The sequence below is a fragment of the Nicotiana tabacum genome, chromosome 23 (genome assembly GCF_000715075.1).
Source record: "Nicotiana tabacum cultivar K326 chromosome 23, ASM71507v2, whole genome shotgun sequence".
NCBI lineage: Eukaryota > Viridiplantae > Streptophyta > Magnoliopsida > Solanales > Solanaceae > Nicotiana > Nicotiana tabacum.
Genome location: NC_134102.1, coordinates 33,202,551 through 33,216,977, shown reverse-complemented (window position 1 = coordinate 33,216,977; position 14,427 = coordinate 33,202,551).

Sequence of the window (14,427 nt, the reverse complement as noted above, 5' to 3'; positions counted from 1 at the left end):
TTCCTAAAAATATTGAATGTTAATCTCAATTAACAAACATATCAAAGGAAAAGACATACCCAACAAAAGTCCATGAAAACAAAAGCAATAAAGTTGATCTATGATCCATCATTTGCTTTATCATTATTTATTCTTAGTACATAGAGCAACTGCTATATTAATCTTTCATGTATAACTTGACCCAAATGTTAACAAGATTGAAGGCGTTTATTTTTATACATATTCGACTAACAAAAAGATTAAAGAAAAAATATACACACATACAGAAAAATTATAATATTGTGAATTGTATATGCAACTATGAAGAATAATCCCACATTCCTATTCCATATTACATAGATTAGCGCAGCTAAGATAAAAGATCGCTAGCTTTCACTTACAAGATGAAAAACATGCATAGGAATTTAAAGAAATTCTTCTCAAAACCGTACTGCAGTTTTTGTGAAACTCACAAGTAATTGAATTAGAACTTTTGTAGTTATACTCATGACTATTTTTGCTTAAAATCATCGAAGGTATACAGATGCTAAGATATCACCGAGGTATCGATTCTTATTACCTGCTAGGTTTGTGATAGTATTTGACAACCTAGAACTTCCCTCCACCAAATTTATTCTCACCAAGGATAAAAATTGCAAACATTTCATTCATCAACTCCATATCTAAATGGGAAAAGAAGAGCAAATAGAGAGTGGGAGAGTTGGAGGTTGTCGTGTGCTTGGGATGAAGAAATAAGGTTGATTATCACATATTAATAATACTAAATTAATCATTAAATGATTTTGGAAAACAAAAAGGTGTCAGAAGTTACAAAGAATGCATGATTTTTGGGCTTTTAACGTAAGTTGAGCGATTAATCGGTTTTATTATCATTATAGTATCCTCCAGCTAATCAATAACCTGTAAAACAGTACAGTAGAATTTGTTATGCGATTTATAGAAAAGTGAACTGATTTGATCCAAAAATGATAAATAAACAAGATGAAAAATAAGACATAGCGATTAAGATTGAAGAAGATGGCAAGTCTGGTTCCGAAAACAACGTCTCCAAGGACAGAAATAAGAACAACATAAAAGGCAAATAAAGTTGTATTAATTGAGAGCGAAAGTACAATACAGTGTAAGTTTTGTCAAGAAATTCCTCCCTTACAATGACTGTTAAGCCTGCTATTTATAGCTATACCTAGAAAAACAAGATCCTAGGATCAAGCCCCACTTAAATGACAATAAAGGAGCCATTGATGAATATGTTATGTAATGGCAGGCTATGAATGTAAATATTCTCTGCAACAGCTGCCCATTTAATGCCAGAGAATATTCTTTATTAAATGTTATCCGATAGCAAATATTCAACCTTCTCCCGTTAACCATGATCTATTCGAGGTTTATCTGATACCAACTGCAGCTTGTTGTTCCCGGTACTGGTAGTTACTTGACTCGCCTTTTACCTGTCTTCGATTCTACGTGGCATGCTATCATTCGACCATTTATTATGAAGCAATTTTATCCTATACAGATAGTCCCCCTGTTTTCCGGTGGTATATCTTTGTGTCACCAAGAAGTTGGTGAAGATCCCTTTCTTGGCGGGAAAACTTCCGAACAGTCTCTGACGATTAAAAGGACGCACGTCTTCACACATTTAATACCCCAAACACGCGTTTTCCCATGATTCAGCAATATTTTCGCCGGTTCTTGAGGTAATCATGACCATAGTTTTTGCCGTCTATATCTTTACGTATACTCATCACTTTACCTCTTTAACTTCCAAAACCTTCATAAGTTTATCATCTTCTCTGCATTCAACATCTTCCTTCTTAGAAAACTTTCATCTTATCTAACTTTCTCTAAAAAACTTTACCACTTTGTTTACTACCATGGCTTCCTCTACTGAATCTTTTAGAAACTATGATCTTTTTTTCGGTAGAGGCCCGAAGAGAAACAAGGATAAAGAAATTGACGCCGATTCTGAGCCTCCCACTGTAAGCACTATCATACCCAAACACTTGAGCACCGTCAATGACTTACAAGAGAAGTTTCCCTCCACGTCCCCACGGACTTGGGCGGTTAGCAGGTACTCTTCCTCTATTCGTCCTTCAAGTATTCCTGTTGTGAAAGAGGACTGCAACTGTCCAAACCTTAACATCCTTGCTCTGGATATGATAGAGCGGGTTACTTTCATCAAGGAAGGTTTTACGTATGTCTACACGTATCCCTTCACCTTGGGTCCATTTTCCTTTAGCGAAAAGCTTGACCCCGTGATTTTGGAGTTCTGCCACCGGTACCAGGTCTGCTTGGCACAAGTAGGCACATCTATATGGCGAACGGTGGCTTGCCTACGCTAGTTGTGCACAGAGACTGGGAAAACCCTAATCCTGGCACACGTGATGAATCTCTACTCCCCCAAAATCTTCCATGGGGGAGTAATAAATTTCAGCAAATATGGACATCACACCCTTCTCACCAGCATGGATGATGACAGTGACCCTGGATGGATGGAGCGATTTGTCATCATCGCTACCAGGGATATCATCCCGACCACAACTCCATCTTTTCCTGAATCATGGAATCGTTCTCATAAGTTTGTAATTTATTCTTCTCTTTCCTTCGTAAAAAGACCATTTCCCTTCATCGTTGACCCCTTTGTTTCCGTTGTTTCAGCTACTCGGTGGACACTACCACAAGTTCAAGGCCTGGACCAGTAGGTTCAGAAGATTCTGGATATTACAACACCAAAAACCCGTCGGTGGAAGGAAATGGCCCCCAAATGGCGCCCTTGCTCGAAGTAGTGCCCACAGATTTGCTTCTGGTGGAGGCGTTTCCTCTCGGAGTCCCCAGCCAGAGAACAAGCAGCTAAAAAGGCGGCGTTCTTCCTCGGTTGGGACTTAAAATAAGAAAATAAAGAAGGACACGACCGAGCCGTCAACGGTCACAGTTGTCATTGAAGATGAAGGGAAAGCTAGTGATGAAGAGGCTTCCCTTCAAAGGAGAAAATGATCTTCATCAGCTCAACCGGATGCTCAAACGGGAGAGCTTCAAACCCCAACCGAAGGTGAGGTCCAAGCACTTTGGTGTGAAATGGAGAGAGTAGAGGATGTTGATTCTCATTTTTTGACCCCTATTGTTATTTCTGGTCCCAGGAGCTCAGACCCCGAGCCTCTTCTGCCTTTGGTCACTGAACAACCAATAAGCAGTGCTACTCCCGTTTTAGCTGTTTCTCAACCTTCAACGCCAACAGCTTCACGCCCCTCTACACCATTTATTCCTTTACCACCAGCACCCACCGTATCTCCTTCATTGGCAATAGGCACTCGAGAGAGGAATGCTTCTCCTCCCTGGTCTCCCGTCCATGGGAATTTGGGGCACAATTACTCACCCCTTACCTAGATCCCTGAGGGAGGATGAGTGCCACTATTTCGGTCTCAAAGGACTGCCATCTACTATCTAGGTCGGTGGATCTTGCCAACTACCTGAAGCCGTTAGATTCAGAGAAAGATAAGAAGAAAACATGCTCCCTTTTGGGGGAGTGTTTGTTGAACAATGTAATGCATAACACAGCAGCGGTACTGTATTTGCTTTCTTATCATTTGTTTTCTATTTTTCTACAGAAACGGGATTTCTAACCTTGATATTCCTTTTACATGCTAATTTTCTTGCTTCCGGGGGCCTGCAGAAATTTATTCTAAATAAACAAGTACTCGTCTCCGAACGAGATCAATTGTTGGCCGAACGGGATCAACTTGTTGTGCGCCTTCCGGTGTTGGAGGCAAAAGCTGCTGAGGCGGGCGAAATTGAGGCCCCCTTGCAGCAAAGTGAGAAAGAATTAATGGCCCACAACTAAGAAGCCACTTATATGCATAACTTCAAGATGCTAAGGCTAAGTTGGCTAAGATTCAAGATACTGTGACTGTTGCTGCCAAGCGCGAGTCTTCCTCTGAGGAACAAGTGAATAATTTGAAGGCAGCATTGAGTTCCAAAACCAAGGAGGCTAATGCCGTGGAGGAGAAGAGGGCCAAAATGGAGGAGAGGTTCAAGAAGATCATGAAGCAAAACTGGATCCATCTATCTACAACTCGTGATCTTGATACCAGCCTCGGTGCCATGAGATCCGAGAGGGACGGCCCCCAGGCCGAGATTAACAATCTTAATGAAAAGCTCCAGTATTAAGAAGATTCCCTCGTATTTGAGAAGATGTATGCTATGTATCATATGAGGAGAAAACCTTTGGAAGAGTCCAAGGCGGGCATCGTTGACATTGATGATTGCATCGCTATGGCTCGAGAACTGGAGCTAACTGCATGAGAATGCCTCCCTGCTCGGCCTGATGCAACTGACTCTTCGAGCATCAGTTACGAGTATTTAGGAACCGAGGATGAAATTGAAGAGAATGGTGATGAAGGACCAGGTACTGAACTGGCAGTTGATCCTCCCTCTTTCACCGGGGGGGATGCAGACCCTTCTCCTGGTGGTGATAACGCTAAGACTCATTCTTTTTTTCTTTAGTTGTTTTCTTTTTGTACATTGTAATCATGCCAAACCTTTTACTAGGTTTGGAATTTTGATAAATGAATACAATTTTTGATTAAGTGTAGTGCAAAGTACATTCTTTTTGCGTTGAATTAGTCAAAGCTTTGGGTATATTTTCATCCGATAGCTTCTGATTCCGGGCATGAATCCTTCCAGATCAAACCCTTTACTATGAGTATTTTATAAGAGAGGTCCCTCTTAGGTTTACGATGCTCTTGAAGAGGACATCCCTTGTTCAATTCGGCACAAGCATTTGAAGTTTGGTTTTGTTAACTTTCAAATGATAAAATCAACTCATCGTTTGGACAAGAAATAAAATAAAAATAAAAGGACTTTATTTTATTCCTTCTATCTTTAAAATTACATAAGTATTAGTTTACTAAAAAAAGAAATTGCCAATACATGTGGCTAACTTGTACAACTTATTTCTATGGGGCTGGCCATGCAGTCCTCGATCCCGATGAGACATTATTATTCCTGGTTCTCGCAGTCCCCGGTGTTTGCGACAATCTTGTTGCCCTATATTATACTACTCCCCCCCCCCTCTAGTGTTCGAATGCGAAATATGCAAATTGGAACATTGAAATTCTTGCTTCGTTTGTTGAAACACTTGTGAAAGGTTAAGTAGTCTTTGGTTCGATGGCAAGTTTTTCTTCCCATTAGGAACTTTCCATCGAGCCAAAGAGTACTTAACCATACCATAGTGGTTTATTACCTTAATGCCTTGTCATTTAAAGGATTTGTCCTTACTGATGACCTTCTTTCGTAGTATGATTTTTGTTGCTGCCTCGTTAAAAACCTTGCTAGAAAACCCAATTGGGACAAAAACTAGTCGAAGGGAAAAAGAGTGCAGCACATACTTTCAGTGTTGGTAGGATCCATCAGTAAAAGTATATTTTAAGGTAATTCACGTTCCAATTGTTGGGCAATTTGACTCCATCTTGATTTTCTAATTCGTACGATCCCTTACCGGTGACAGCTGAAATCCGGTAGGGACCTTCCCATGTTGGACCCAGCTTCCCAGTGTTGATTTCCCAAGTGCTCTGAGTCATCTTTCTCAAAACCAAATCTCCTACTTTGAAGTAGCGTAGATTGGCCTTCCGATTATAGTATCTTTCCATTCTTTGATTTTGAGCCACCATCCTCACATGTGCCAAGTCCCTGCATTCATCGAGCAGATCCAGCCTCACCCGTAATGCCTCATTATTTGCTTCTTCATTTGCTGAGAAAAACTGTAAGGTTGGTTCCCCTACTTCTACCGGTATCAGAGCTTTCACGCCATATACAAGAGAGAAATGTGTCTCTCTCGTGCTTGACTTTTCTGTCGTTCGATACACACATAGCACAACCGGTAACTCTTCGGGCCATTTGCCTTTAGCAGCTTCTAACCTATTTTTGAGGCTTTGGATAATTGCCTTATTGATTGACTCTGCATGTCCATTAGCGCTCCGATGATATAGTGAAGATGTAATTCTCTTGATTTTCAGATCTTCCAGAAATTTCATGATTTTTGATCCTATGAACTGTGGCCCGTTATCACAAGAGATCTCCTTCGGTATCCCAAACCGGCAGATTACGTGTTCCCATAGAAAATCGACCACTCCGCGCTCACCGATCTTTTGGTAAGGACCTGCTTCAACCCATTTAGTGAAGTAATCGGTTAAAATTAAAATTAATCTTACCTTTCCGGGGGTGGTAGCGGACCAACTATATCCATCCCTCATTACATGAATGTCCATGGGGACAGTACCGAATGCAAGAGTTCTGCCTATTGGTGTACCAACTGTGCATAGCGCTGGCATTTGTCGTATTTCTAAATGAACGTCTTTGCGTCTTGTTCCATCGGGGGCCAATAGTATCCTATCCTAACCAGTGTTTGCACCAATAAGTTTGCACTGGAATGGTTCCTGCAAATTCCTTCATGGACCTCTCTCAATACATAGTCTGCCTCCGAGGCCCCTAAACATCGGGCCAACGGGCCTTGGTACGATCTCTTATATAATTACCCATCCATGAGGCAGTAACGAGCCGATTTGGTGCGTAGTTCCTAGGACGCCTTCGGGTATTCAGGTAATTTTCCATGTCGAAGATATTCAACAAACTCGTTCCTCCAGTCCCATACTAAATTGGTTGAATTAACTTCACAATAACCATCCACATCCAATACCGAATGTAGAAATTGAACGACAGTACCGTAGTCAGGTCCCTTCAACTCCGTAGACGACCCCAAATTAGCCAATGAATTTGCTTCCACGTTTTCTTCTCTCAGAATGTGTGTGATTGACCATTCCCTGAATCGTGCAAACAATGCTTGAACTTTATTCACGTATTGTTGCATGCGTTCCTCCTCTATGTCGAAGATCCCATCTTGGTTTAATACCAGCTGGGAATCACATTTGATTTCTATGACCTCGGAACCTAGTCCTTGGTCTAGTTCGAGTCCTGCAACCAAAGCCGCATACTCAGCTTCATTGTTAGTTAATGGAACAATCTTAATGGCCTGCCTCAGGGTTTGCCCCGAGGGCGTGATTAGAACCACCCTGAGCCCGGACCCTTTTATGTTGGAAGCTCCATCCGTGATCAAGGTCCAAACTCATGATATCTTTTCCGACACCAGCACTACTTCTTTAGCAGCTAGGGGTATTAACCCAGGACTGAAATCAGCCACGAATTCGACCAAAACCTGTGACTTAATGGCAGTCCAGGGTTTGAACTCAATGTCGAATGCACTAATTTTGACTGCCCATTTAGCCAACCGGCCTGACAACTAAGGTTTGTGAAGAACGTTCCGCAAGGGGAAGGTTGTCACAATGGCTATTGGGTGGCACTAAAAATAAGGCCTAAGATTTCGAGAGGCAACTACGAGGGCTAAGGCCAGCTTTTCGAGGTGTGGATAGCGAGTCACCACTCCTGACAACATTTTACTAACACAAAAGACAGGAAATTGCGTACCTTCGTCCTCTCAGACTAAGACGACAATTACTGCTACTTCCAAGACCGCGAGATATATCAGCAATTGCTCACCTTCCCCCGATTTTGATAGTAGTAGGGGGCTTGATAGGTAGCGTTTCAAGTCTATCAAGGCCTGCTGGCATTCCGTAGTCCATTCGAAATTGTTCTTCTTCTTCATAAGTGAGAAGAAGTGATGATAGTTTTTCGAGGATCGAGATATAAATCGGCTCAATGCGGCCAATCTTTCGGTTAGCCTATGTACTTCCTTTATGCTCGTTAGTTGGTCCGTAATGTATTTGATGGCTTTGATTTTATCGGGATTTACCTCGATCCTTATTTGTGAGACCAAGAACCCCAAGAACTTACCAGAGCCTACCCCGAACGCATATTTTTCGGGTTGATTTTCATGTTATGTTGCCTCAAGATATCGAAGGTTTCTTGGAGGTGTTTAAATTATCACCTGCACTCAAAGACTTGACTAAAATGTCATCGATATATACTTCCATTGTTTTGCCTATTTATCTTTCAAACATCTTATTAATGAGCCTTTGATAAGTGGCTCCGGCATTTTTAAGCCCGAATGGCATCACATTGTAAGAGTATGTGTCAAAATTCGTTATGAACGAAGTTTTTTCCTGATCCTCCGGGTTCATGTTAATTTATTATACCCGGATTAGGCATCAAGGAAACTCATTAACTCGTTCCCTGCCGTTGCATAAATTATTTGGTCAATATTTGGCAATGGGAACAAGTCTTTAGGGCACACTTTGTGTTTAAGTCCTTATAATCTACGCACATTCTAAACTTGTTATTATTTTTTGGAACTACAACTACATTAGCTAACCATTCGGGATACTTTACCTCCCAGATTGAACCAATGTCGAGTAGTCGAGTTACCTTTTCTTTAACAAACTTGTTTCTGACCTTGGCTATTGGGCGTTTCTTTTGCCTCACCGATGTGAAGTTTGGGTCCAAGCTTAGCTTGTGTATGACCACTTCTAATGGGATACATGTCATATCTGAGTGCGTCCATGCAAAAAAAATCAACGTTTTCTTTAAGGAAATTAATAAATCCCAACTTGAGTTCGGGATTGAGTCTTGTTCCCAAGTGAAACTTTCTTTCCAAGAACTCTTCGAACAAAGCCATTTGCTCAAGTTCTTATGCGGTAGACATGGTTGCATTTGTCTCCTCTGGTATCTGAAAGTATCTTGGTACCTGGTGGGATTCTGACAGCTCCTCGCCTTTATCATCTTCATTTGACAAGGGAGAAGGCGTCGGTTTTGGTAATTGCTATTTGCTGGGATCCTTCCGCTTGCTTCTGGAAATCGATACTACATTCATCTCTCTTGCTGCCGGTTGATCTCATCTGATTTGTTTGATTCCCTTCGGGGTCGATAATTTCAACAGCTAGTGGTATGTTGATGGCACAGCCTTTATCTCGTGTATCCACGGTCTTCCAAGGATTATGTTATAGCCAATCTCGATGTCTATCACTTCGAATAATGTGGTCTTTATTACCCCTTCGGCGTTCGTGGGCAGCAGGATCTCTCCTCGGGTTATCACACTTGTCAAGTTGAACCCAGCTAAGAGTTTGGTCGCCGGAATAATGCTTCCGGTCAACTTTGCTTGTTCCAGCACTCTCCATTAAATAATGTTGGATGAACTTCCTGAGTCAACCAAAACACACTTAATTTTGAAATCTAAGACATTGAGAGAGATTACCAGAGCATCGTTATGCGGGAGAAGAAGTATGTCAGCGTCTTCCTCTGTGAAGGTGATATCATCTTCAGTGACTTCTCGGAGTCTCTTGCAGTGATTCACTGAAATCTTTGTCTTTTTGGCCACTGAGAAGGTTATGCCATTAATTTTATTCCCTCAGAAAATCATGTTGATAGACAATTGAGGAGGATCTTCTACTATCTTCGAAGGCTCCGCAGTGTCCCGGCTACAGCCGTAATTGTTCTTGGCCAAATCGCTCAAGAACTCCCTGATGGTAGGCTATAATTACGTATTTTAGTCACTTATTTCACTCTAATTCACTGCACTTTATTCGTGTTTGAGCTTTAATTGGTATTATTTTGCACTTATTGTGTGTTTATAGGAGTGATTCTGAGCTATGTACATGTTATGGAATGAAGTTGAGTGATTTGGAGCTTTGAAGTCTGAGTAAAGCCCAAGGGATTAAGCCGGGATTGTGTTCGGGGGTCGAGGACCAAATCTGGACGTCAAAACACAAGATTTGAGTCGTAATCTAAGCAATTTTCACTAGTGTGACGCAGGGTGCGAGGCATAGTGCGACGCAACAGTGTATTTTTGTTTCCTGTTGAATTGTTGAGCTCTCTGTATTTACCCACTAATGCCCCGCATGGCGCGTCACCCCATGCGGTGCACCTGTGCAATTTTTACAGAGTAAATATCCTATTTCGGCTAGGAAAAGGTGATTTCGTTTGGGCCCGACCCTACTTGGTATAAATACATGGAAAAATATTATTTTCTGTACTTTTGACACATATTCAACTTGAGGGGGGCTAAGGAGGAGTTGGAAGAACACAAGCACAAGGATATCATCATTCCTTCCTTACTCAAGACACGAGTTTGGATTGAATTTATGTTTTCCTCTACTTTAACTTTATTTGTGATTAATTTCTCCATATCTATGGATTAGTTCTCTTTAGAGTTTGATGGATTTGGTGTATTGATGATTATTTATGGATTATAACTCTAGTTTTATATATTGAAGTATTTTTGGATGATTTAATTGTTGCATCTATATTCACTTGTTCATGTAATCGAGAGAGGCATAACATGTGATATCTTTGCATTATATTGTTGGTTGAGTTCATTAATTCTTCTTAGTAATCGAAAAAGGCTAGTTGAATTATTGATTAAACCTAGTTAGGAGAATAATCGAAAGAGGTTTTCCTGAAGACCAATCCACTACGCATTCTTGCATATCTTCACGTGCTTAAATTGGTTCGTCTTGTGAGGTTAAGACTTAATCAAGAGAGGAGTTTTTGCTGAATGTTTGAACTAATAATTGAGTGAATTCGAGAGACTCACTTGAACATTAGAAGTGACTTATCTAGAGTTATATCCCAAACAATTATCTTACACCTATCCTATCAACCCCTATCTTCTCCTATTGATAACTTCCTTGCTTATCTTTGTTTCGATTGTCATTAGTTAATAGCTTTAGACTCTTAGTTAATTTTAGTTAGAAATCATATAAATTTTAATTGTTGATCATCTTGGATAGCGATCAAGCTAGAAACTAAGAGAATACTGTTTAAATCCAATCCATGTGGATACGATATTATATTATACTATATTTGATTAGCGAGCATAATTTAAGTGTGTTTTGCGCTCGTCAAATTTTGGCGTCGTTGTCGGAGATTGGCAATCAATAGTGTTTGAAATAGTTTTTGGTGCTAATTCAGGAATTAGGTTTTAGTTTTTTTTCTTTTCTTTTTCCTTTTCTATTTTATTTTCTTTATTAGTTAACTTCTTTTCAAGATTTATTTTGTAGTACCTAACAAGTTGGAGAAGACATTGTAGATTTTGAACTCTAAATATTGTGAAGATGGAGTACAACCAGTCTAAGAAAACGGTTGAAGAGTTAGCAGCTGAACATTATCAGTAGTCTGCTATGTGTTTTAAATGCAGTGGAAATCATCTATGGGTTGACTATCAAGAAGGTATATATTCTTCCTATGATTTGTATTTTGAGCAGTCTCACTCTATTTCTAGTTCGTACAGGTATGAGGATTCATATGGGCACAATTCTGACTCTGGTTGGGATGAATACCCTTATTATGACTGGAATGAAAGCAAAGTGAGACAACCACCTCAAGAGGAGAATGGTAGTTTAGAAGCGCTTATGCATAGGTTCATGAATAGTGTTGAAGAAGGGTTTATGCAAAAGGATAAAGCTATTAAGAACCTAACAACGCAAGTAAGTCAATTAGTAAGTATACTTTTAGAAATCTCATTGTGTTGTGATGGTGAATATATGGAGGAGATACCTTGTGAGAACGAGCCTACTCAAGAGGATGAGCATCCACAGAGAGAGCTTTCAACTGTTCAAGAGGACTCTGATTCAACTGAGATAATTGAAAATAAGGTTGTGGTTGAGTGTGAAGCAACGGAAGAAGAGTTCAAACCCCTCATCCACCTTTCCGCATTTGCAACCTTTAGTAGAAGAGAATGAGAAACAAATGGTCTTGGACATACCAAAGGAATATTCACTTAACCTTTCTTCTTTGTTTTCTTATTCTAACCTTGATCATGTGGATTTTATATTTGGGGATTTACTGGAATATGTATGGATTGATCATGTGAAAGAATGCAGAAACAAGTTAAGGATTATCATGAACGAGCAATTCACCGCTCAAGATGAGGAAAAGAAAGAAAGAAAAGAGCGGGTCTTGTAGGTATCCTCAGAAGAATTGGGCTTAATAAACTCCACAAAAAAATCCCAAGGAGCGAAAACGAGGAATGAATTCAGAATTAGGGGTGGAGTTCATAAGTTCTCGAAAAAGAAAAAAATTCAGGGAAGTTTCCTTTACCTTACACTTTTTAATTATGTGTCATGGGGGACATGTCACAACTTAAAGTGTGGGGTGGGGGATATTTGTACGTATGTATATTAGTTTTCTTTTTGTTAGTTGTAGTAGTTAGAGATAGAAAATAAATGGAAAAACAAACATAAAAAATTTTAAAAATTTAAAATTTTTGATTTTTCCCGACGATGGATATCATGCGACGGGTTTCTTGAGGGATTAAAATCGAAAGAAAAAGACAAAAAAAAATTCTTTTGTTAGGTAGTGTATTAATTCCCCCTTGGTTTTTCTTTGTGTCGCAATTCTTTTTCAAGGATTTTGTTTGAACCGGGTGTAGTTAGTTTTTATTTTTGGTAGGAGTAGGAAACCTTGTGCTATGAATTGAATTGAAGGCAATATCTCTTAACTTTATTATACCTTGAGAATAGTAAGTGCTTTAGTTGTGACGCTTAGGCTCAGTTTTGGACTCTTGTATAAGTACCTTAAATTGTATGATCTTAACTTTGCTTAACTGCTTTTAGTAAAGTGTCTGGAGAGTCCAATCCTGAGTGAGTTATGTTCCATGTGTGTGTGAGGTTTTGTGTTATTTTGTGCATTGCATTTGATATCTAGAACTTGCCCCGTGTATTTACAAAGAGAAACAGTAGTTTTATTCAGTCTTGGAAGTGATATAGCCAATTATTTGTTGAGCTTGTTATAAGCTTTTGCCCACATAATTGTTATGTATCGTAGTTAACTCCTTTGAGACTATAACCTTGTTTCTTTGGCAACCACATTACAAGACTTACCCATTTGTTTGAATTGACCATCTATTTGAACCTTATACCTCTCGTGAGCACTTGAATTTGTTATGAACTTTGTAAAAGTTGAAGTGTGAGGTAGTTGGTTTGGATTTTGAGTGGAACTATTGAAATAAGGAAGAAGGTACACTGCATTGGGAAAAAAACTAAGAGCTACTTGAATTGGAAAAAAATGTTGTATTGTTGTGCAAAATATTCCTTGATAGTGGTAACTTGATGTAATTGTGCTTAAAGAAGTAGGGAGTTAATGTATATTGATGTGAAGTTGGAGTTATGGTTTGACATAATTGTAGGGTTTTGAACAATGAAATGTATGTATTAAAGTGCTTAGGGAGGTGTAGTCACTCTTATATCTAAATGTATCCTACCCATCCCGCGGCCTATATTACAACCAAATAAAGTCCTACTTGATCCTTGAGTGAATGAGCTCAATTAGTTGAGTAATACACTATGGGGAAGATTATGGTACGTCTTTTGTGGTACATGAATGTTGTTTCTGAGAGTGAGCAAATTTTTTCTATGTTGAGTTCGTAAATGTTCTTAATTTCTATTGTGTGTGGAACTACTCTTTATTGTTGTGTGAGGGCACTTGATTCATGAAGGAAAGGTAATGTTGTTGACCTCTGTGTTAGTGTAAGTGAGAGGGTTATAAATAATGTATGATGCTTGTGAGTCAAATCTTGAGGCGAGGATGTTATGGTATTGTGCTTATTCTGTTTTAAATACTCTTGGTGTGATGAACTATGAGAGTTGTTGAAAAAGGTCGTGTCTATATGAAGTGTAGTTTGATTGCTCGATTACGAGCAATGGTTTAAGTGTGGGGTGTTGATGGTAGGCTATAATTACGTATTTTAGTCACTTATTGTACTCCAATTCACTACACTTTATTCGTGTTTGAGATTTAATTGGTAGTGTTTTGCACTTATTGTGTGTTTATTGCCTTGTAGGAGTGATTCCAAGCTATGTAGATGTTATGGAATGAATTCGAGCGATTTGGAGATTTGAAGTCTGAGTAAACGCCCAAGGGATTAAGCCGGGATCGTGTTTGGGGGTCGAGGACTAAGTCTGGACGTCAAAACGCAAGATTTGAGTTGCACTCTGAGAAATTTGCACTAGTGCGACGCAGGGTGCGAGGCAGCAGTGTATTTTTGTTGCATGTTGAATTATAGAGCTATCTGGATTTCCCCACTAATGCCCCACATGGCGCGTCGCCCCATGTGGCACGCCTGTGCAATATTTACAGAGTAAATGTCCTATTTCAGCTAGGAAAAGGTTATTTCGTTTGGGCTCGACCCTACTTGGCATAAATATATGGAAAAACGTTATTTTCTGGATTTTTGACACATATTCGACCTGAGAGGGGCTAAGGAGGAGTTGGAAGAACACAAGTACAAGGATTTCATCATTCATTCCTCACTCAAGACACGAGTTTGGATTGAATTTATGTTTTCCTATACTTTAACTTTATTTGTGATGAATTTCTCCATATCTATGGAGTAGTTCTCTTTAGGGTTTGATGGATTTGGTGTATTGATGATTGTTTGTGGATTATAACTCTAGTTTTATGTATTGAAGCGTTTTTGAATGATTT